The 26,447-nt window shown below is 38.0% G+C and overlaps 1 long non-coding RNA gene across 1 annotated transcript; it reads left to right on the top strand.

Annotated features, from left to right (window-relative positions):
• Window positions 1-5,614: 5,614 nt before the first annotated feature.
• Window positions 5,615-26,382, top strand: LOC129566461 (uncharacterized). Its single transcript, XR_008687733.1, has 3 exons — window positions 5,615-6,009; window positions 12,036-12,126; window positions 23,112-26,382. It is a non-coding gene; the product is annotated as an uncharacterized LOC129566461 (long non-coding RNA).
• Window positions 26,383-26,447: the final 65 nt, after the last annotated feature.

The raw sequence follows: 26,447 nt of genomic DNA, 5'->3' as shown, positions 1-26,447 counted from the left end.
AAAAAAAGATGTACTGCAGGCTATTGAATACATAGCATGCGAACAATGAATAAATACAATTAACAAAGAACCAAATGTACTGTTACGATTGCACCAATGGCCAGTTAGCGTGCGCGCGCGCGTCTGTGATATGATGCTCTGCTATCACCTCGGCCGCTCAATCTCTTTCTCTCGCTCGTTCGCTCTCGTTCGCTCGTCCGCGCATTCACGCTCGCCAAGACAATGGCCAAGCATGGTATTCGATAGAATGCCATAAATTATATTGGTGCTTTCGTGCTAAATGTTACCTGAAGAATTTTCGCATTTCGAAGAAAAAGCACATACACTATCGCACGACCGACAGACAAACAGTTGGAATCGATTTAAGGCTTGAAGCACATGTGAAATGCGAATAGACTGTTTTTTATTCCCGTTCTTGTTTTTTTGGTTGATTATGCAAACAACGCGATTTACAAAGAATTTTCCGATCCACAAAGTCTGCCCATTTTCAGTATGGCACCAATAAATTGCTGCTAGGCCGCAGCGAATCAACATAACTGTCCTTTGCCAATGGCTAATTTCGGTCATTTGAAAAGGATTCAAGAATTGGTAGGCTCTTTTTATGTCCCATAAAGAATAAGACCATTTTAACAATTATAGTGGCAAACGAATGACCGTGCTGATTTAAAGACGAGAAGAAGAAAAAGAAACAATTTTGTACACTTTCCCAACTACGTGTGTTTTATTTGCCAATAAATATGCGGTAAATGTCGTCAAAAAAAGCATTCCATTCCCGGGATGCCTCCGATGAATATCAAAAGATCATTCCAGAAACACAGCGCGTCTCATTTGCATATTAAAGAATTCAAATGAATGACCAAACAATATGAATTTTATAGTCAATTTAAATACATGTCTCCCGTGTTGTTTGCTGTTGCTGCCTTCTTTGTGGGCCTAAGATAGAAACGTGAAAGAAGCGAACTCTGGGTTTTTTTTAACATCACCATAATGTTGTTCTGGTTGTACAAACAGTTTGTCGAAATGGCATGTCAAACGAAAGAATTTTATGTTTCATTACGAAATAAATATATGAGAACGACAAGATGCTGAAATCTCAGGCATTACGACTTGGCTTTTCTCATCGGAGAATCGCTGTCATTTGTAGGAACAATACGGTGGCTGTATGTATTCGCAATTTCTCCCATTGCCGTTCCGCTCATTCAATTTCATATTTCTTGTTAAAATATTCGCGCATTCTGTTACTGATTCACTGGCCGATGTGCCAATTACACATCGATTTCCGTTCTTTTTTATTTGAAAAAAAAATCAGCTTTGATTTGCATTTCTCACTTTGCTTTGGTCAGTTTTCACTTCTCTTTCGCTCTGTCTCCGTCTCCCTCACCCAATGTCACTGACCATTTGACGATGAAAAGATCTCATAATAATATACAACTAACATTCAGTTAGCATATCTGATATTTATTGTTGGTTCGCATTCATTTTCGAAAAAAAAAAAGTTTTTCGATTTGAAAAGATTTCGGAAAATATCGAGTTACTAAAGATCAAACGATAACGAATATTTCGGCAAAATAACGTGCGAAACTCGCATTTCGGGGCCTGTGAATGGAGTCGAAGAAACACATAACAGCCCAACAGAACGCATAAAGTAGTGAAATTGCAATGTTTGGAAAAATTCACAGACTTGTCACATTTAATTGTGCTCGAAAAATGCGTTTTGATGTTTGGCCACACAACTCTGCAATCGCACTCACACATATTCAGTACGGTTCACTCCGAAAATTCTCGGAATTTCCATGTTTTATATTTTGCTGACCACATATTCTTCGGCGTTATTATTATATCATTTTTTGTTTCGGTTCCGTTCGAGTTAAACGAAATGATAATTAAGTTATGTGCATATGCATTTGGCCCGTGCAAAAAGTGTTCAGATTATTTTCCGATATTCGAAATTGAAATATTGTTTTGCTTCTCCATCGCGATCAATAAAAGTCCATTTTGCAGTTAAAAAAAGAAAACTGGTCTTACCACCAGCTTAGCCAGTGCAAATATTTGATGTTCGGCGAATATACACTTTTTCGCTCTCACTCTCTCTCCCACTTGGTTTGAACGTTGGGAAGAAAACATGAATAAACAAGAAGAAGAAGAGGAGGCAGTGTGGAATGCAGTCAATTGCAACATTTCAACTCAATCGAAACCGCTCGATAGAATCGATGTCAAAGCCAGAGCTTGTGTGTCCGAAATGAAGTAATCGTCGTTTGGTTCCCAAGATTTCACCCGAAGATTTGCTCAACTGGCCACTTTGAGAACGAGAATGAGGAAAAAAAACGATTTCGGTTAAATTTCATCATAAATTCACTTGTGCCCAAGACACTCGACCGCATTCTTCTAATTTAAAGGTAATTTCTATTCAGAATTTCCAGCATATTTATGGAAATGGTTATTTAAATTTATAAACAATGTATCATCGCGCCACAATCAGATTGGTTGACACAGACGAAGGCAGACAAACACACACACACATGAGGCAATATCATAAAGAATCTCCATTCTCACTCTGGACGAAACTGAATCGCTGATGACTGAATCTGATTAAACAATGTACGAAGAAAAACAATTAACAGATGCAAACGAATCGGTGTCCGCGGGCGCGCGTGCACGCGCATCAGAACACACGTGATGTGATAACAAGTGAAAATGTGTCGTCAACGCATATTCTAAACAGAGTGATTAAATGTGATTTCTTCACCATTTCCACTAAAAAATGAACACAATTATGCTTACCAATTCGATGGAATGCTGAAATAAACAAACAAAATGAACGAATGACAAAAATGACGAGAACCATTTCAAAATGGAAGAAAAATTCATATTAAATGAAACAAATGTGGTGAACGACCTTTTGAGTACACTGAAAGCTGGAGAGAGAAAAAAATTATTTGTTAAACATGTATATCAAATGTAACGAATCACATTCTTTAAGTTCAATCGTTTTTATTAGTTTTATTTTTTTTTTCTAATTTCATCTTCTCTCGTCATTCATTCGGTGAATGAAACAATATTACCGCTAGAAAAGCTAACTTGTAAATTCATTTCAACAAACAAACGAAAAAAAATGTCTATTTAATGTCATCGTGCACAGTCTTGCGAACGCGCGCATAGCATAGCATAAATAGCGATGGTAACAATATAGTAAGCATGTCACAATCGGCACACACAATCTTATCCGGAACTATTATAATACATCATCACAACCGGATATTACCTATTATATTTGTACCATATATCGGCACAATGCGCGCATATGAATGCAATTGTTTCGGTCTCCGGGGCCACCGTTGACTCCACACATCACCGTCGTCGTCATCGACGTCGTGTTTGCTGTGTTTTTTTTCTCGTATTCGATATATGGCAATGGATGTAGAGTGTGTTTTGGTTCCACGGGTGGAAATGGAAACATGCAAGAAAAACAGTCAACTGTATAAAATACGATCCGCTACATTCCGACCGATTGACAATAACACTTGCGTTATTTATCAACAGACACACATCCACACGGTTCACATAGAGTGAGTGTGAGGCCGCGCGGCTGTTGTGACAATAAAAGAAAATGCCTAAAATGAAAGATCTTCGAGCGCGTCGTGATGAATCCATATCTGACACAACAGCCTCTTTCATAATCTCTATCTGGGTCTTTTTCAATGAATCTATTGTCTTCTAGCTGTTTTTTTCCGTTTCTTCCATTTCTTTTTGTGTGTATGAATTTGTGCATTTCCTAACCCGAAAACAAAGAGAGAACAAACAGTTACATCGGGATGCGATCGTGTTGAAATGAGTATTTGGTAACCATAGAAAGGCCAATCATAGGAATCGAATTTGTTTGCCAGATAAAAGCATCGTCAAGCCGTCAAATACACAAACCGTGTTCAGTCACAAATGACGTTTATTCCATTTCAACCTGCGATCACTACTTTTTTTCAAGTCGAGATTTAAGATTCATATATGAATTTTCGGACCCTTTGCGCATATGAATGTTATAAAAAAAATGTTACTTTCTCCGAAAGTATTCGCTTCCCGGAACCACAATTCATTCGCAAACATTTGCGTGTGACGCAAAACCGACAACAGAAAAATTCGCTTCAAATTGAATTTATGAATGGCCATAAACAATGCTCATAATTGGTGTTAAATGGCCAACGGGGTTCAAATGTAATTATGCTCTTTTTTATCCATTGATCGTCGCTTTCTTTTCGGCTACACCAAACAAATGCGATGACCACAGACCAAAATGTTCATTTCAATTCAGCATTTTACCAGTGCAAACAGCTTCGAATCATCGAAAAATACCGAGAGAACACAAGTATCATTTGGCATTTATTTGCCATTAGAACATTTTCTCCCATTTTTGCCATGCAAAAAATCATGCTGCAAAAATTAAGGAAGCATTCAATTTTTGGGCGAAAATATTTCCTCTCGTGGACACCAAAAAAACACACGAACATGTATCGATAAAACGTGTAAAACGTCAAAAATGCATACATATATATGAACGAATTCTTGAACAAAAAAAAGAAGATCGAAATTCCATTGGATACGACTACAATGGCAAGTTTCCACTGAAAATCGGTTTTGGCATTTGTGTGCGGCGACCACCATGGGATCAGCTGTAGTAGCTCGCAATGACGAAATGAACGTTCTGGTGCGCATATGCACACATTCATATGGGACTACTTATACATGAGCTCCATTTGCGACGAAAGAAGATGAAAAAAATAAACGACGAAGCAAAGTATGCGCAGCACTGCGCACAATTCTGAGCCACCAGCCAAAACTGCTCACCGACCGACCACATATACACATAGCTGAACGAAGCTTGTACGAAATCCGAGTCCAAAAGATGTGAATTTCCATTGAAACACTGTGTGTATTAATACCATCAAATGGAAGACAGTAAAGTGTCGTTTTTGTACGATCCAAGCGATTCTAGTTCGCATTTTACATCTATATATCGTGAAAACTCTCGCTCGCACTCACACACACACACACACACACACACACACACACACACACACACACATACACGCAAACGAAACGAAGACAGACAAATACCTTGAGTCTACTAAGAAAAAGACTATGGTGCCTGTGTCTCTCTTTTTTTCTTGCGCTGTATGCGCAATGGACAAAACAAGCAGAAAAATTGTGAATGAGTGAGAAACTTGACTGTATTATTATTATTACTATTAACATTCCAACGGCACGAAGCTGAAACGAACTTGAATTCGGCATGTCGACACACTACTAACGGAGCTATTGTCGATTTGCACACATAGGGTTGAAGCAATCAATCGACCAAGATCACCTATGCGAAACGGATTTTTTTTTTTTTTAATCACACTCAATCAATAATTGGTCCAAAATTGGAGCAATTGATACAATTCGATGGATTTTCATAGAAATTGTCGTGGTACACGTTGCCTGTTGGGGTGTGTGTGTGTGTGCAAATTGTACAGCCCTGCGTCGGTGTGTTCAATGGCATACAGTTCGCATGTGTGCATGGGCATTTGCTGTGGCAAGATGGCCTTAAGCTTCGATATAATATGTGTTTGTGAGAGAAGACACACAGGCATTTCATTTCAGTGCGGATGATGTAAAATACGAACTTTTTTTGTAGTTACTGAACAACCTTTGAACATTTCTGTGTGCTGCGATTGGATGGTTTTTTCATTCCCATTTGCGACGTAGACTTTGAATTATCAGTAAGCGCGCACAGTTAAGTCGCTTGCGTCTTTTCAAACATCACACACAACATTCATCAACACTCAGCGAATAATGTTTCTTTTTTGTTGTTGTTGTTGTTGTTGTTGTAGTTTCGCTCAACAAAAATAGTGGAAAATTCAAAGGTTTTAATTTTTCTTTCGTTGCCGATTTCGTCGAATCATTTTATTTTTGTATGCCACCAAATCAGTTGACAAGTATTTTTAAAATTGTGATTCAGTTGTGATAATAATGCAAGTAAGGATTATTTTTGTACTAATTTAATTTAATTTAATTTTTTCCACCAAAATATCATTTGAAAAGAGAACTTGTGAAAGGATTTTTGTTTTGTTTTGTCGGATCGATCAAACAGCCAGCGGATAAGAACGAATACAAATACAAATACGAATAAACTGAAAAAAACAAACTTGATATGTCATAGTGCGAATAGGCACGAGTTTAGTGAGTGATTTAAATCGTAATTGATTGCGCAAAAGAGTCACAAATGCAAAACCACTGTGTATATACAGACACACATGGGGGGAGAGTTGGAATTGAAAGATTTCTCGAACCTAAAATGAAACGATAAACGGGTAATTCACACTCTTTTTCTCTCTTGCTCTCTATTACACTTGCTGTATGTCGACTCTCTCGAGAGAAAAAATGATTCATTTTCTGTTCCATTCCCATATTCATCCAAGATAAATGATTATACTTGAACGCGAATTGGTGAAGACAATTCTGCTGTTGCTAACCGAAACCAAAAAGAAATGAAATACATACACAAACAGTGATATACTGAGAGCGCGAGCGAGCGAGAGAGAGGGAGAGTGTGAAATACACCGAATAATGATAAACATTGCACAATTCACGATTGTGACGAGCTGTTGAAAATTTTATTCGGCCTATTTTCCGTTTGTATCCAAAAAGGTTTGTGTTTCCATTTGAAAAATAGAATTCAGAAGAATGAATAAAAAAAAATAAACGAATACATGAAGCAATATGTTCGCAGACGGTTAATTTTATTGCTAGTCTGCCTTGGAATGGTTGACGTTTTGAATGTATTTATCATTTAATTATCCATGTTTTGCTAAATGGCTTAGCAAATATATCTGAATTCGTCGTATCATAGGCGTTGAAACGGCTCCAGTTTTGGGTTTGCAAGTGTTTCAAATTTTAATATCACCACCACCGCCACACCACGCACACAATTTGATTCGTGTTCGCTTCTCAGTTTTCAAATGCATGTTTTTTCGTCGTCGTCGTCATCTTCTTCTTCTTTCTTTTTTTCCATTTTGGTCATTGCGTTGATTTCTTTCTTTCAAAAAGTGTTGCCTCGAGTATTCTTGGGCTGTAACGGAAGTCTTACTGCGCATTCACGGAATCGGTCCTAGCCTACGCATAGCCGAGCGCGTATGTCTTTGCAAACAGGAAACACTTTTCTTTTCCATGCTTCTAAGTGAGCGTGTGCGCGCGTGCGACATCGGCAAGCGCGTAAAAATCAAATCATTTGCTAGATTTACCGTTTCCTCCGGGATCGCGATAAACCGTCCGTGATGACGGAGCAACATTCCCCGCTAAACGATAGTGTTCCACTGTCGTTGGATGAGCATTCGCAATGAATAAAAGTTGTTGATGAAAAACAACGAAATTAAAGAGCTTCAACTTTCAATTGCGCGTCTCGTGGAAACAAATTCACACACAATTTCCGTATTAACAAAGGAACAGAGAGAAGAAGAAGAAGAAAAAACTTCCCGAAAAAAACAAATTCGTACAAGAAACTGTTCGAACGTTTTTTCGTCTGTTTGCTTTGCTCGATGAAAACGATAACCGAAAACACGCAGTGCGTGAGACACTAAAGAGGGACAGACAACCAATAGACAGACATAGTAAGGAGAGCAACAACCAGCACTGGCTATGTGTGCGTGTATGTGTTTATAAATTTATGGCAAATGTATGAAAAAAAGGCGTAGAAATTAACGAAAAAAAAGAACGCGATCACAAATACTGATACAGAATGTTTGAATTATTTTAAGAAATTACATAAACGCGATGACCTCAAAAGACGTAAAAACGAAGACGAACAAGCGCGCAAATAACAAAAAAGCAGCAACAACATAACAAAAAGTAAGGAAGATACACATATTGCCAAACATCGAGCTCGACTAAGGCGCGCTCATACGTACGTACGTACGAAAGGTTCATTTCGTGTGCGATTTATTTGAATGTTCTTTTCTTTCACACCGAACGAACAAAAAAAAAAACACACACACACACACAAGAAACGAAACGACAAAATAAAAGAAGAAGAAAATATTTTATTTTAATTTCTATTGTTGTAGTCGTCGTCGAATATACATATATATCGTTCATATGGCCAATCAAGCCGACAAAAAGCTTAGATCGAGAGACAGAGACAGAGGCACATGGAGCAGCCAGTGAATGAATAAGTCCACAGAACTTCAAACAGAAATGTAGCACATATGAAATATACGCCTTTTTCATGTAATATGTGCTGCTAACTGCTGCTGCTGCTGCTCTGCCTTTGTGTACCGCGCAAAATGAAACGATTTAGCACACGCGTGTACGAATACCGAATTCGAGCACCATCAACTAAAAAGTCTCTCTCTATCATTCCCGATGCTGTGTGCTGTGTGTTCTCTCTGTATGTGCTCGCTGCGATGCCATTTCATGTGGAATTCGGAATACGGTTCGAAACTGTAGATATCGAGATGCGATATATATATATATATATATATATATAGAGAGAGAGGCACTGTAAGATTCTAAGCATGCTCATGATATACTTCGTTGCTAGTACAATGTATGAGAATCGAATAAAAAAGAAAAAAACACACAGCCACCACTGAATAGAATTAGAAGTGATAATTTGCTTTTTCTTTCCGTGCAGTTTCGTTTGTGCGAACCGTTTTGTTTCTTCATTCTTTTGCTTCTTTCTTTGTCGTTTTCTTCGCCTTGATTTCAGTCGGCAGCGCCGTTCGGTGTTGTACCGTACATGTCTCCTGTTTTCTTCTTCGTTTCTCTTGTACTCTTTTTTTTCGGCTCAATATCATTCGTTGCTATGTTCGTCGCTGCTGCTGCAGCATTGATGCTTACACTAGCTCAGTCGTCATATCGTTATTATTTATTTAATTTTTATTGTGTTTCAATATTCGTTCTCATGTGAATCCAATGTACTAACTGTCTCTCATCATCGTCAAGTAATATGTGCTGTTGTACTTGTTTTCTTGTTTCGCATTTCTGTCTCTCACGTTCTCTCTCACTCTCCGTCTATCTCTTCGCTCATATTCGCATAATAGCGACGGAATTCTTTAAAATTAACTGTTTTGTTCGCGTTCCAGACATATAACGTAACACAGCACAGCACAGCGCATACCTTACTAAAGGAGTCTCCGACCAGAACAGGAAAGGTCATTGAGAATCGTCGGCCAACAATATCACAAAGACTGCGTGAACTCAATACAGAACGTTAAGCGAAAAAAATGAAGCTTTGAAAACGGTTTTGTTCGGTTTCGTTGTGTCTATGTTTGAGAGAGAAAAAACAGAGGGACCATAGATATAGGCATTTTTCGCCCTACGAGGCAATTTTTTCGGCTTTTCAACGAAATTCGGCTACACAATAGACTAATAATTTGCCGTTCGACTGATTCAAGAGCCGTAAATAGATAGAAAAGGAGAGTAAACCAGCCCAAGAGAGAAAAAAATATATGATATTTTTCTCGCTCTTGATCAAAAGCAAGTTTGCGTGTGTCTTCTGCGACGCTACCGCTACTGCTGCTGCTGCGAAATTATCAAATTGCGCATAATTTAAGAACAATAACAGTCGAAACAGAGAACAAACAATGACAACAACAATTATAAAAGAATATGGCATAACAAGATCATAACAGCAACAGCAACAACAACAGCAGCAGTGGCAACTACAAACCCGTGCACGCAGAAGCACAAAATCTGGATTTGTCGAATGTGCGCAACGCACAATCAGGTTGCGTGTGGAAGGGAAAAGAGAGAAGTTGAACAGAAAAAAAAGGTAGAAGAAAGACACTTCCCTATGTATATCGTTTGAAATAATAATGTGCCGAAAATATGCTGTTTCCATAATTTCAATTGCGTTTCTCCATTACATACTCTACTCTATTTTCCCATTTCGGCATGTCTCATTGACTCAATCTCGCACTCTATCTCGCGTTGCTTCTCCATTATTTTCTACTTAAGAACGATTCGTCCAAGTCTTTTACGTGTTATTGCCGCTGCTGCTGATGCTCTTGTTGTTGTTGTCGACTTTTTTTCCTTCTGTATTTTTGCATTTCATTTTTCACACACTCGCCGACTCTTTCTCTTTTTCGTTTCGCATCATCCATGGGATGAATATTGATGCTTTGTGTATAATTATTTATGTAAAAGAAATTGCTGTAAACGATTTTCGTTTTCGTTTGAATTTCGCATTTACTTTCCCACAATCGGGCCCGACAAGAGATCGAGAGCGAGTGAGAGAGTGGAGGGTCAGGCAAAAGTAGAAGCCAAATAAACATGACTGTCAGAGAGAAATATTTTGCTTGTTCGAGTGATTACATTCAGACCCTGTGTGACAATAATAACACAATGATGGCGATTATCGAATTAGATAGCCTCTAGTGGCAGCTAACATTGTAACAAACGTTAGAAATTACAACGAAGTCCAGAGGAATTTATGTCTATCATGATACCGAAAACCAAATTAGGACCGTTTGTTATCCAGTGAAACCCTAAATCAAAATTACAGTCGCCAAAAAAACGAAATACAAACAAAATTGGATTCCATTCGGGTTTTCAACCGAAATTCCCATTGATCGTTCGATGTTCGATTCAAAGCGACCTTCCGAGAAAATCAACAAACACAATACGCACGCACAGATTAACCAACATATGTATATCGAATATTTTCCATAAGTCCCATCCTGTTCTTCATTCTACGGAGTTTGGCCAGTTTCTGAATGTCTGTTGTTGTTGCTGTTGCTTTTTTTTCTTGTTTGTTTTCTTTCTTCACATTTGAAATTCGTCTTTTTTAAGTTCAAATACATGTTTCGAAAGTCGTTGCCGTCGTCGTCATCGTATAAATTTTGCCATTTGATTCATGTTTATGCTCAAACAAATTGTAAACTATTATGATAATAGTTAATAAATTGAACAGCCTCAAATATAGTCAAGTGGATGTGAATACGTTTCATGTAAGCCGCTGCACTGTGTGAACTCGGTTGATAATAAGCTTCTTTAACCATTTTTATTACTCGGGCAAACAAATGAAGAGAAAAATACAGCAACGAACAAGCAAAGAAGAAGAAGAAGCAGTGGAGAAAAAAATGTATACAGAGAGAGAGAGAGAGAGAGAGAGAGAGAGAGAGAGAGAGAAAATGTTACAGCCAAAGAATGGGAACTGACTGGTATACCACTACCACTACCAAATTCCACTGATACACTATGGCATTTAGCATGCGACTGCATATTTGGTATTATTTTCAAATTCATGGAAAAAAAATCACAAGCAAAAGAGAAAGAGAGAGGGACGAAAGAAGAAGAGTGTGAGAAAAAAAAAGCATATAAACGGCAGAGAATCTAAATTGTAACGCCGATTGGCATACATTCCCAAGCAGTGAAATTGGTATTCCGATGAGCCGAGAGTTGATTTGATTGACAAGAGAGGCAAATTTAAAACGAAGCATTTTTTTCTTTCATTTCTTCAACTGCACACGCATCAACATTAGAACGCACTTCACAAATACAACAATTTGGAAACGACCTCGACTAGACGTGTATCGTGTCTCTTTGACGTGCGAGTCGTCGTTCGTTGTCCACAATGCTGTTGGTTTGGGAAACCGTGCGAGAGACAGAGATGGAAAAGTGCAGTTGGAATGCTGCACACACATACATTCATACAAACACAAATACACACACAGAAAGAAAGAAACCAATGACACACAACGACGTTGCGCGCACTCGGTCGTTGGTGAGAGATGCGCAACAGAATGTATTGTCAATCGTTTGCGCCTGCCAGCTCGTTCGGTTTAGCATCAGGAAGTAATAACACGTGGTTGATCAAGGAAAATGGCTGTGTTTTTGACTAACTCCCGTGCGCGATTTTTTTTTCTCTCGTAATTTTTGTCCGTTTCTTTTTGATCGAATTCAAAACGTTTCACAAGTTTTATAATCGTGTGATAGAATTACAAATTGGAAGAAAGAAAAAGTAGACACATTTTAATATAAGTTGAATAATTTGGAATTTTAAGGGCAATAACCGAGAGCTGTAAACGTAAATGTGCCCGCACTCGAACAGACAGAGGGAGAGAGAAAAGTGCCACTCGCTACAAAAATTATCATGTAAGTACCCATTAAAATGTTTTTACTTTAGATTTAGTTTTATTAGACCAATTGATTAAAGTAAAAAAAGTTATCAATTGTACGATAAGACAGTTATCACTTGAAGAAATATTCAATATGCGGTTCGATTCAAGTTTCCGATAGCGGTTCAATTGAAAAGAAGAAGAAGAACGAACAGAAGAGAGAATAAAAGCAGCACGCGATGGCAAAATTATAACGATTATACATTCTTTTTCTCTTCATTCTGACTGTAGCATTTATTGATTTTTCCATTCAAAAAGTTGGAACGCGGTTTTATTTGTCTGTGTGTTCTTTTCGTCGTGCCTTTTCGAATAATAATAAAATGTATAAAATTTCATATGGAATTATATGAAAAATGGAAGAAAAAAGAAAGAAACCCATATTAAATAGTTCTAACGTACCAACAAAAATGTACAAATCGAATATGAACATAACGGTAATGTAGTGATGTGCCATCTCTAAATGCGGGATTCAAGTCGATTGAAGAGAATAAAAAGTATATTTGAGTTGAGGAAAGACGACGTCGTCGTCGTTGTCGATGTGAGCACATTTACAATGTGTTGAAAACGCGCATTCGAATCAAACTTACTGTTACTCGGCATAGCAACGTACAGCTTAGGCTCGATGACGATTAAGCGGCTACGAACCGAACAGCGACGGCATGTGCATAAGTTGAGACAAGCATAATTTGTAATGAAATCGACCTTACTGCTATTTTATGAATGAAAATAGAGACTTTTTTTATATCGTTCTCCTCTGCTGACGTCGATTTGTGTGGTTGTTGCTTTTTTTATTCATTTTCTACTTCCCTTTGCATCGCGCGGTTTTTTTTAAATTCTTAATCTGCTTTCCTCGTGCGTTTTTTTCTCTGTCGCTCAAATTCTTCCGTTTCAATAAACTTCTCCGTTTGCTGGGTAACCGTGTTGCTACCTTTGCTTGGAGACAAATCTCATTGTGTGTGAATACTAGCTAAGCTAGGCAATGTGACGCATTCCAGACCGAAAACCCCGGAGAATGTGTGCGCAACGACGGTGTACATTAACGCTAGTGAGAACGATGATACTTCAGTGTCTGTGCCTCTCTTTCTCTCTCTCTCTCTCTCTCTGCGTTTGTGAAACACATAAAATAACATTGTTTTGAGGTGACAGCGGCAGCAGCAGCAGCAATATTTCTTTTGGTGTGTCGGCAACAAGACACAAGGCAATAACAATATAAGAAATGTGCCTATTCAACTAAACGACAAACGTCAGCATGACGATGTAATTTTTTTTTCGTCGTCGTTTCCATTTGCGTCTCTGTCCCTTTTTTTCATCGTACCCCGTCCCGTATACCAATCCCGTATATTCTATTTTCGGTCGTCTCTTTCTTTCTCTCACTCACGCTATGTTCGCCACGAAAAACGAAAATAAAACCAAGCATTGAATCACATACACATCGCTCGATCGTGTGTCGGCGTACGAGTGACGCGCAACGGTGTATGTGCAAGATAGAGAGCGCGCGTGTGTATGTATGATTTGTATGCGTGCGAATCGGCGTTATGATAAAGTTCAACGAACTTCTCCGTCAGTCTCATTTCTTTCGTATCTTTGGGTCTCTTTTTTCTCTACGTCGTCGTCATTCCTTTTTGCTTTCGCTGTTCGCCTCCTTTTCTTCCACTTAGTTATACAAACACACAATTTTTGGATTAATGATCGCTAATTCAAAGCGAATATTAAAAACAGTTACGCGAATGCGCCGCCGACTGATTACGCACCAAGAAGCACACTTGAATACACACACACACACACCCACCCACCCACACACTTCGAGTCATCTCACCTAAACAATAGCATCGAAAACAAGATCAAAATGACGATAATCATTTACGTTGAATTAGCAATGCTCAGGAAGAAGTGAGAGCTCTCGATCTTTGCTTTTTTTCATTTCAATTCGATGTGCTTTGCGGATTTTGGCCACCGAACGCCAGTTTCTCCAGCATTATTTAATTAAAAGTAAAATTATTTAATTAAATCATCATCTCAATTAACATCTGGTAGTTTCTTTTCTGAGACGCAGCTTGAAATTTTTTCGCAAATAATCACATGATCAATTCATTCACAAAAACACACGCATCAAGTACGATACTAATTTGTAGACAAATCCCCATGTTAACAGTATGCTCGAAATCCCATGCGATTCATATATTCTAATATTTGATACCTTTTTTACCGAAATTATTTCACCGTTGTGCACCCGCGCGCGGCAATCGAACATAAAAAAAGAAAACCGAAATTGAGCAAAATGAGCACTTCACGATAGAATTTCGTTGTTGTTTCTTCTTCTTTTTTCTGCCACATTTTCTGTGTGCGCGAGCGTTGGATTTTTTATGAAATGGAGCAAAACGATTGATACACACAGGTCTACATAGCAACAACAACGAAAAAAAACATGAACGATATAATATAACAACAATATCTGGTAATAATTTATTGTATATCGATGCCGAATAACGGTAAACGTAAGTTAGTTCGGCAAACATGCATTGGTCATATCATTTGAACATCGTGCTCAATAAAGTCTGTCTGAAAATCGATACCACACTCGAAGGCTTTTTAATCAATTTGTATGATGTTCCGCCCTAAACAACATAACTACAAAGTAGAAGGAGACGACGACGACGACGACGGGAAAAAAATCGCGAGCGAGAGATGAATGCGATGTGATTTTGTAACAAATGAACAAATATTCGGATTAACTGAAATCGTTCGTTCGTTTGCACTACAATCGATGCTGCTTCTTTTTTTTCAGACAGACACACAAAATATTTGAAATGGTGAAAACAAAGGAACGCACTTTAAATGCCGAAAAACTATCAGCGCTCTTTCAAAAGAGCGAAATAGAAAAAAGAAAACAAAAACAACAAATCTCTCTCTCTCTCTCTCTCTCTCTCTCTCTCTCTCTCTCAAGACAAAACATAACATCACTTGGATGAGTGTTAATGACGATAAGACGCCAAAACTGATTGAAAGCTAACGCACAGAAACCTTCACAAAGTGTAGAGACACAGCGAAGGAAAAAACAAATCGCTTTAGAAGTCTTTTATGTAACGCACGAAAATATGATCGGAATGTTGGGCCGATTTTCGTAGATTGGATTCAATGTGCGCTGATGTTTCACCACATTCGGCTACAACAATTTCCTGTCTACAGCTCAACAACATGATGTTGTGTCACGATTGTCTCTGTGTGTGTGTGTGTGTGCGTGTAAACCGTGAGCCGCGATGTATTTTCAAGTGCCTGGCATTATTTCATTTATCAAATATTTTATTGCCCATTGCTCCTTGTCTGTTTACTTGACCTAAATAATTCACCTACGATTTTTGGTCACGAATCGTTGATCCCCGGACAAACACACAGAGAGAGAGCCATCCATTTCCCATGAGACCTAAACATTGGATCATCACGGATTAATGGAGACAAATTGAGTTTCAACCAAAAAAAAATGGTCAACTTGAAATCGTCAATTTCAACTCAAAATCGAACCACACAGAGAAGAAAATGAAACGGAATTGTGCCAACGACAAAAAAGTACTTTTCTGAATGTGGTGGAATGTTGCGGAGCGAAATCGAATGGAAATCGAAGCACGCGAAAGCAATTTACAGTTGAAACACAAATCATATGTGCTAAAAAATTCAAATAAAAAACAATAAACATTCAAACGGTGTCAAAATTAAAAACCATGGGAATGGAATGCGGTATTTAAATTGGTAAAATATTTCCATGTCGTCTTTCTCTTGTGTGTTTGCCTCTGTCTTTCTTTCTCTCACTCTCTTTCGCTGTGAGTGTGTGTGTGTGTGTGCTGGCATTCCATTTCGCTGCGATGGCAATCGCAATGGCCGAAACTTGGCCAAACAACAGAACGAGAGAGAGAGAGAGAGAGAGAGATGTGGAAGAAACGGCACACATTGGCATTAATCAAGAGTTTGGGTTAGATTTTCTTTATTGGTTCGCTTGTTGATAGTTCGTAATTCAAGTTGTCCGAATTGACAAAAACAAGAAATTTACATAATATAAAGTGAAATACAGTTCATATAAATATGCAATCAATCAAACGATCCTTGCCGATAAGTGTACGGCAAGCGTTTTGTGCGCGCGACGTACAGTATTTATCGAGTTCATTGAATTTACCTACTTATTCTTTTTCTTCGTTTGCGTCATTGACGGGTAAATAGTGTTCGAAACCCAAACATTCGGGCGATTGGAAAAGAAAACCAAACAAATGATATGATAAATAAGACGCTCGCACTCGAAATACACGGAACGAGAGAAATAATAACAAAGAGGAATTCGACCAAAAATCAAGACACAAGAGATCGCACAACACACTCTGTTTGATCTCGTGAAATAGTTAACGCCGCCGTCATTGCTAATAAATTGTCGATGTGTTGGGTCGGAGCAAATTCGAACACGCGAATAACACACACACACATACACTGAGAGTAGCGAGAGGCGAAAATAGAAAATAGGAGATCGTATGAATTTTCGCATTTATTTTTGGCTTTCGAATATCCGCATCTGAGAATGTTGGTGCCTTCTCAATTGTTATTTATACACATTAGCCTGATGTAATGTCTGCGACCGACGACGAAAACGACGAAGTCGTCGTCTACGCAAATTAAAAAGTCCACACGGTCGAACTATGGATGTGGCAATCAAATGGAATGTCGATGTGTACATGGCTAGCTATCTCTATTTGTCGAACTGCTATGTTTTTTTTGCCGTCATCGTCCGCTCTTTATTTCGTTCATATTTTAGACGCCGTACTCTATTTCCGTTTAAGTGGCGACAAATTTCTACTTTTTTTTTCATTTCAATTATACGATTCGATGATCAAGTTTTTTTTTCTCCTGCGTTCGTTCAACTAGAGCAATTCTTCGATGAACCATTTTCCTGTTGATTGAATTATTATGTTAAACGAGAGACAAACAAAAAATACGCCCGTTTTTTTCTTCCATTCGCATTTTTGTAATCAGTTTTCATTTTGACGACAACACTCGCAACGCAGCGATATTCGAGCTCACAGTAAATTGAGTTGCAACACGATCACCGAAAAAAAATAATCATTTTTTTTCGTTCGCGCTTATCACACACATAACTATATGTTGAAAAGTGCGATATGGCGCGGGCCGTAATTCAAAAGACATTAACCTGACTTGCACGCGTTTTTCTATCCACTATCCGAAATGAAAAAAAAAATGTGAACAACAAATTGCACACTTGACGTACTCGTATTTATCTGTTCGGAAGCCAGCTCGCGAACATACGATAAAATATAGAAATGTGTGTATAATGGAATTCACTTGTTGGACCGTCTCGTATATGTATGTGTGCCGTCGGAATGTTTTATGAATGAAATATGCTTTTAGCCACCGGATATGAATTGATATTAAAATGCTTCTCAATTTCAATTCTATTTGCTTTTTTTCCTCTCTCCCTCTCTCTCTCTCTCTCCCTGCGTTGCCTCGACATTCTTGCACTCGGTTCGTGTTCATGCCATTCGCATGAAAATGAAGAGAGAGAAAAAGAGAAACACACGAGTCGATCGAAAAGCCACTATTATCACATCTTAATTGGCCTCGGTTTTATTCTCATAATTCGCTTAGACGTGAATTCCTGTGATTTCTGCATCCGATTTCTTGTCGTCGCTTGATTTCAAGCCGCAACTAGCACCGAATCGAATGACCATAATGTATAGCGACAAGTGTTGCTGATGAAATTTTTTTTCTGTTCGCTCTCTTCTTTTTTCATTCGCGAGCTTACATACGTGCAACAACAGCCTTCGGTGCCATGGATCTACGCAATCTGTGTCTCCCGCTCTGTCTCACACCCATTCATTCATTCACTCGCTGCTACTTGTAATGTGCAGCATAAGCGCATTGCATTGCAGTCATTGGTCGCAAGTGAGCGCGAGAGCAAACACATATATTGTGGCTGTACATGTTTCGCCGTTTTTTCAAGAGAGAGAGAAAGAGAGAGAGAGAGAACGAGAAGTCGTTAAATTCGCCATGCACATGAATTCAATCGTCGCTTCGGAATCACTACGCCTCACACTATAAAATAAGTGAGCATTTTTTGGCATTTCAAATTCATTCATAAATACGCTCGATTCATTCATTAATATTTTTCTGGCTGCTTGCGCTATGTTATATGCAGTTCGGATTCGGTGTCGGGGTCTGTGGCTCTCGCTCACGCGTTATGTATGGCTTGAAATTTATAACAGATACACATGACTCACTATACCGCTCTCGCTCGCTCATTCGTTTTGTTCGCTTCGTCTCTATTCTTTGCGCAAACCATGCAACAAAGTCGATTAAGCCAATGGATGAATGAATGGATATGCTCAACGCATGCAACACAACATTTATCCATATTCCGCTAGCAAAATTGTACGAATTTGTACAATAAGCTTGAAGCTCATATCGCGTTTGGCGTTTCATCTACGTATTCGCCTCTGTTTCTCTCTCTCTCTCTCTCTCTCACTCATTCACACACATGGACTCATTTACTTAGATCGGAAATTTAGATTATTACCAACAGGATATAACATATTATTGTTATGATGATGATTTTGTGAATGAATGAATGAATGAATGAACGTCGTATACAGAGAGCGAAAAAAAACCACACAACGATGACAACGGCCCCGAGATTTGTGTGTACAGCAAGTAGTTTTATTCTAATACAACAACAAAAACTCAACATGAGACAAGAGCACGGCCAATACAAACTGAATCAGCGCAGAAGAATAACTAAGCACATTATTAATAAGCAATAAGATAGAAAATATTTATATTCAAAATGCTAAATAAAACAAGCATTAAAATTTCATGTAATCGCGACTGGAATATTTATTTAAAATTTGTTGAATTATGCGCTTGCTTCGTTTTATGCCTCGATAGAATGTAATTTCATAACCCATTTAAATAATTTTCAATTTGTAATTTTGATTGGTGTGACCTTTAGATTACCTGTCGTTAAATGCTTATCTGTCGGTGGTTGGACAGCCGTAGAAGCAGCGCCAGTGCCAGCAACAACAGAGACAAAAAATTAGACACAAAATATCGACAAACCAATCTCGAAAAACGAATGTGTGCAATAACGTGACAACACACATCATAATTCATGAATGAATTGTGAAAACTTACTTAGAAAAACGTCATTGCCATGGAATGAGACTCCACGAATCGGTGTCATCCAATGTTTTTTTTTCCTCTATCTCTCTGTGACTCGGTATAAAAGCAAACAGAAAACACGCCAAATAAAAACAAACAAATGAATGAAACGAGTGGATAAAAAAATTATTCGAAAAACTGAATGAAATGCTTCGTACACATACGTTAATTTATTCGTCCAACATTTTTCTCTGAAACACCCAGAGAAAGGGAGAGCGTGCATAGAAAACTCATCTCGTGATATCTCATTGCTATTTCAGTCTGGCGGAGTCTGTGTACCGCTTCAAGTGTTGTTGTTGTTTTTTCCAAATATCATTACATTCGTACATTTGCCTATATATAGAAATGCTTTGGAATTGCATTTGTGTTAAATGTGTGATAATGGATAGTATTATTCAACGACCGGAAGAAGCAGCGGTTAATTGTTTTTCTATGTAATTTTAACGCTTTTCGCATTGGGTTCCATGTGATTTTCTCTTGCATTCAGTATATAAGAGCGCCAACAGTGACTGAGTGGGAGACAAAGAGAGTTCTGCTTCAATTCATAATATATCATTCCATGCCATTGCCGATCGTGGTTCGATTCTGTATGTGTATTTGATGCACGAGCCAGCAATAGCCGATTTCACTATGCAATCTGATAAATGTGCCGCTTGATGAATTTTGACTGCTTTATTTGAAGTTGAATTAGATCCGCTTGTCATTGCACTGAGATTGCATTGCGCCTAAAAAACAAATCTAGGTGCTTTCCCGATTGTTAGTTTGCTTTACCGACTCGGTACGTTTTTTCCGTCTCTCTTTTACTTATTCAATCCAACAAGACTAGATTTTTCTCTCTCGTGCGATGTCTGCTTCCTGTACAAATGGCTTCATCGGCTATATAAATGAAAAAGTCACGACACAGTGACAAAGTGGAGAAAAGAAGACGAAATGCAACCGACGAAAGTGCTGGGTGAACGAGTTTGAGGTTTTGCTGAAGAAAAACCACGACTCCTCACGAGTCTCTCGCTCGCTTACTCTCTTAGCTTGTGCTGAATTGTCGGTTGCGCGCCCGTTTCGCTCCACTGCAAACAAACAATCATTTCGTTAATAATTGGGTTAAACGGTGTTCATTACAGTCCATTTACTATAATGAATATTTTATCCGCAGCGCGATCAGTGGATCACAACCGCATACTTTCGTGTTGATTTCAGCTTTGAAATGAAACAATTTATTTGGTTCAACCTTCATTCAAGACTTCTTCAGTTTTTCCCGATTGACTTCTTGGGCGTACTAGCAGAAAGACACGCCGAGTTAGAGAGATGCAAATCATGTATACATTCACCGCACTTAATCTGGCAATCATGATCGCACTCATTTGAACACTTTTCGGAACACGATCACATTTTTTTACGACATCTCATCGTGCCTGTTTTGTTGACTCACACACGGCAACGAGGGAAAAAACAATCCTTCGTGTGTAAGATACGAAGTAGAAAGAAGCTTTAAGTAGAAACACGCTCGCCAGAAATCAATGTGGCGTTGAGCTAATTTGTTTTCGAAGAATTTGACAAATAGCAAGGGAATTTGCATACAAGTAATCGGGAAAAGGCGAGCAAAGAGCACACATTTTGTGATGTGAATCAGTTGTGTGGTGCGTCATGAGCACACGATTCGTCAATATTGTGTATATATATGCATACGCTACATATCAATCGGTTGGTTTCATCAAACAATCATGCATTCACTGGAAATGCGAATCAAGTAGCGATTCCGATAATATCATCGCGCTAGTTACCGTGTGTGTGAGTGAGTCTGTTTTTTTTTTGTGAATGCAGCATTTCAGAAGTGGTAACAATTTGTTCGTTTGAAAATTAAATTACGACAAATTTTCCTGAGAAATGTGTAACGTAATCTACAAACAGTGAAGGAGCAGGCGTGCGCTCACGCTCACGCACTAGATATAAGCAGTAATAGCTGCGCTTTGTGCGCCTCGGAAACAACGTTGTTTCAATAAACACGATTATGGCATTCACACTTTGAAGTTTATGTCGTTTTTTGTTCGTTTTTTATTCAACAACATTTTTTTGTTGAATCAACGGCGTCATAGTCGCCAGTCACACAGTAAATATACATGGAATTTCAAGTGTTTTTGTCGGGGCGCATGAAACTTTATAGCTTCTTCGAGTCGGTCAGTTTGCTTAAAATCTTGAATCACCGTCAAAGCATAGTTGTGCTTCGATTTTTTTTTTATTTGTGTAATGGGTTCCCTTGCGAAAGCAAAAAGAACAACAACTCACTCACTCCAAACCAAAGTGTCCGTTGTTTTGCTTGCTGCTGTAACGGAATGCGAATGGAATGTTTGTTGAGTTCATAAGCTTTGATTTGAAATTTGAATTTGAACCAGAATTTGAATATCATTGCGGTAATAATGTCGATTCGATGACTGTGAGAATATTGTTTTTTCTTTCATTCAGTCTTCAGCCTTTGTGCCACAGTGTGCTGCGCGCACATATGTGTCGCACATTTTGAAATGGAAACATCTTATTTATTCAGAGGCCAAAGATTGTTGGAATTTCTTTTCATTCATAATAATACAAGATGCGAATAAATAATGAACGAATCCATTCCGTTTGCTCGGTTGCATTGAACATTGAGCATACTCAATACGCTAATTTCATTTGATGTGGATTTTCTTCGTTTGGTGTGTGTGGAGGCAAAAATAATCATCAAATCCAATAGAAAGAGAGAAGTCAGTGAATAGCCACGGAACAATGGCACGGGCAAACAACAGCGTCAATGACGACGACGAAGAATGTGTGTTGATTTGAGTTGGGAAAAAAACCAGCCACAATAATAAAACGTCACATTATTTTCGTAATTTACACTCGTTCTCAATGAATTGAGCTGTGTTTCGGATTGGGCACTTATTTTACACAATACGCGTTTGTGTGTTTTCCTTCTTCTTCTTCTTCTTCGTTTTTATTTCTTCCACGAGATATGCTTGCCTGTTTGTTTTTGCTCATATTTCTCTCGCTCTCGCTCACGCTCTTGTATTTGCCGCTTTGACATACCACATTGATCATTCAGTTCGTACGTGTTATTGACTTGACATAAATACCATTGGATGCATACATGCGCAACGCGATCACGCATCGATTGTGAGGCGCAAAGAAAACTACTCACTTGGAATCCAATTCAACCAGCAACGGCACAAAACTTAAGGCACAAGTGATTTTATCGGTACCTCGGCGCGCACATATATTCATAAACCACCATTCCGACCAACCGTTCGGCTAGTTTCATTTTATGAATCAATTGACATGCATACTTTTCTTTTATCCCGTTTCTATTCATCGAATCGCTCGTTTCACTCATTTTATGGCTATGGGCTCTCTATTTCTGGCTGTGTTCTCTCTCTCTCTCTCTCTCTCTCTCTCTCTCTTTCTGGCTCGTTCGTTCGTTCGTTCAATTTTAACATGTAAATTAATATAAATGTAACGACGTTTGGTTGGTGGTGTGCAACCAAACCAATCAATTTACATAAATATTCACATTAATCGATCGGTTTTTTTCTCTCGTTCACCGTTGTTTTGAATTTGATTTGAATATTCCGAAATAACCGAAAAAAGCGAATCGCGTGGATGGAGTGCGGTTTTTCAGGGGAAATACTTTGATAAAATTTCGTAATTTGAAGAGGATATGTTCTACGAATCTCTTCTTACAATAAAAAAAACATACTAATTCCCTCTTTTTTTCTGTGTCATTTTCAGAATTTCAAGCATAGTCCGTCGGATGTTGGGATCAAAAGGGGAAGTACCGAAATCTAACGCCTCATAAGCGCTCACGATAAGTATTCAAAGTTCAAAATCGTTTGAATATTTTGTTGTAGTTATCATCAATATTGCTACATTCAAATAACAAGTTCGTTTCATATTCGAATCAAGAAGAAAAAGATGAAGAAAAAGAAAACTCAAAATTCCAACCCAATTCCATTGAGAGTATTTACATTTTTCATTTATGAATTCGAGTAAACAGCCAGTATACACAGCATATTTTCAAATTATGAATGAATAGTAATAATAAGCGTTTTTGTTTCCCTTTTCTGGTGCTTCATTGCGGCACCGCTGCAATCATTGTTGGTTATTTTTTTTATTCTCTTCTCTCATTCGTTCACGACTGTCGCCGCCGTTACTTGAACGCTCTTCTTATCAATGAATTCCGTCAACACTTTGAGAAATGAAAGGAACAGAAGAAGAGGAAAAAAAACTGTAGCAATCGCGTGTACAGAAGTAGAAAAGGAAGAGAAAAGAAAATCACAAAATTAATAATCACATGAAAAATATTTGAAATGAAATAAAAAAAATGTAACAAAAAAGAAGAAATGAATGAAATGAGCGAGTGCGCGATCGCGCGCGAAGTAAAGGAATAGGAAAAATTCAAGAAGCAGACCGTCGAAGTGATTGCAAGCACATACTGAGACGACTGAAGCACAGAAAATTGAACAAGATCGAGTCTCTCCTTTTTTTAGCACTACATGAAATGTAGAGCTACTAATCTGCTCTTTTTTTCCTAGATACTTTTTGAGTGTTGAAACAAATTATGGTGAATTTGAATTTTATGCTAATATTTTTTATTTAATTTAAAACAGTGGCAGTAACGACAAATAAGTGCATAATATCTCAAAGCGCCAATCAAATTTTTATTATCAAATGTTGTTTAAAAATTACATTAATTTTTCGTATAATATTTTCTGAGTCTGGCCCAAAATTAAAGTGATTTTAGATTCTATGCTCATATTATTTATTTAATTTAAACCAAAGGCAGTATATTTCAAAAAAGAAATTAAACCAAGATCTTGTAATTCATTTTGCAAATCACAGCCGGCGACAGCAGGCGCGAGTGACGAAAGTAAATATATTACTTCAAAGTTACTTTGATGAAATACATTTCATGTAGTGCACCAAAAAATAGTTTGTTGTGAAACAACAAAATAGATTAAGCAACTAAAAACTCAAGAACGCAGAGCGGAGCGAAGCGAAGCTCTGCGGTCTTGTTTCTCTATCTCGTGCTCTGTCTCTCTCTCGCCACAGCACCATGGCATACAATTAAACGCAAATATCTCTATGAAATATGGATAAGTATAACAAAAGCCTTCTAGTAAATGTGTGCTGTGTTTCTTGCACACGCACATATAAATGCGTATTTAATGAGATTAACATAATTAAAACGGTAGGATTTTATTGCGATGAGAGATCGAGTCAATTTCCCAATCGGTTTTTTAGAAAAAAAAAGATACGGGAATTGTGGCTTGGGCTTCATCATTTGGCTCGGCTTTCTTTCGCTTTATTCACATCTCAAAACAGTTCTATGGCCTTTCTGCGTATCAAAAAACAAAATCTCTGAAATAATTCGCCTGTTTAATTTGCCCAACGTGATCACTAATTTGTTACAAAACCATTTGATCGTTGATGATTCTTTTTTTTCGGAGGAAATAGGTTCAAAATTAAGACCGTTTTTTTTTATAACATTCATTCTTCATAATAACCTTACTCTTGTTATCAATCATCTGTGGGAGCAAAAACCAAACAAAGTTGTTAACACTCAACTGAATGTTAAACGACCATAACTAACAAGCGCATGTGGTACAATGTATGTTATAGGGAGAGAAAAAAAAGAACGACCAAAAAATCGCCGTAGTTGTTTTTATAAATTCATACAGATTTTCATTCATTCAATGAACATGAACGGTGCTCTTATTTCCCATTCCAAAGTGCGATCAGAGAGGTCATAGTCAACGAGAGAGAGCGAGAAAAAAAACTGTGTGGCATTTTTTCGTTGTCTGTCCCTTATTATTCTTTGCTGGGCAAACATTTACATTGAGAAGCACACACATAGCGAAGAGAGAATCAGAATCAGTCACAATTTCATGTAATATTTTTTTGTTTTGTTGAATTCGAGTCACGATTATCATTGAATGGAACGATGCAAACAAAATTCTCTCTCTCTCTTGCTCACTCGCCGTGTGATGTCTTTCGTTTGATGCCTTTTTTGAACTCAAACACCGGATGTTGATAAGAAATTTATTTCAAACCGAATAACGAAATCAAATCTCTGACGAATAAAAAAAAAGAAAACAGGCGCACACAACTGATTTCGAGCATATTTTCACTCTTCTTCTTCTGGCTGTAAGCCGACCGATTACAAACTTAATGAAAAGCACGATCGATTTCATAGTTTGATGCTTTTCGTTATTAATTTTGGTTTTTGTTCTTCGTTTTTTGGTTAAATTGTTTAATTTTCAATCATTTTTCGAGGCGATTATGTTGATGTTTCCGTCTGACGCGCGTGTAAAATTCAAATCGAATCGAATTGGATCGCATTTACCTTTACCGCGCAAGAACGACGAACGGCAAAAAAACGGGTAATTGTCTTATTTTGCGGTTGTCGGTTGTGATGCGGCACTTTCTTCATTGGCCGCCCCGGCCAAGCTTAGAATTCGCTACAGCCATCCATTATGCTATCATATTCATTTTCAATTTAACCAATCAACAAGTAATTATCTACAAAGTTTTACCAGGCCCATTGGCAAATGGTAGAACTACACAAGCCTGTTGGTGCCGCTTCTGCTGCTGTAAGTGCATCAACGGCAGGCAATTGATCGCACAGTTTTCATAACTTGAAGAGCGAACAGAACATGATTCGGTCTATAAGTTTCAAGGCTGATATGTTTCTGTTTGGACGCTGTTGTTGCTGTTGTTTTTTTTTTTCGTTGTACGTTCGTTGTTTTCGTGCTATTGGTTCCGAAATACCGTTTACAAACATTCTCCAATTGAACCAACAAACCATTTTCTTTACCTGCAGCTCAACAATTATGCATCGTTCCAGACGAAAAGCACAAATGTATCTCTCTCTAGTTTTTTTTTTTCACTATTTGCGCACACATCGGTCATATCGTGACCAAATAGACCACATCTTCATTCGTTACTCCGCCAACGACCGCTAATAAGAAATTTTCAATACAAAAAAAAGAAGAAGAAAAAATTATGATAATAATAATTTTAATTACTGCATTTATAGAAATATGAGCCAATGATGAGTGATCGGTT

This window comes from Sitodiplosis mosellana, unplaced genomic scaffold (genome assembly GCF_009176505.1).
Source record: "Sitodiplosis mosellana isolate CC-2019 unplaced genomic scaffold, AAFC_SMos_1.0 Smas_scaffold_1, whole genome shotgun sequence".
NCBI classification, from domain to species: domain Eukaryota; kingdom Metazoa; phylum Arthropoda; class Insecta; order Diptera; family Cecidomyiidae; genus Sitodiplosis; species Sitodiplosis mosellana.
Note: the sequence above shows the minus strand (reverse complement) of the source record. Positions and strands in the feature narration are given on the sequence as shown.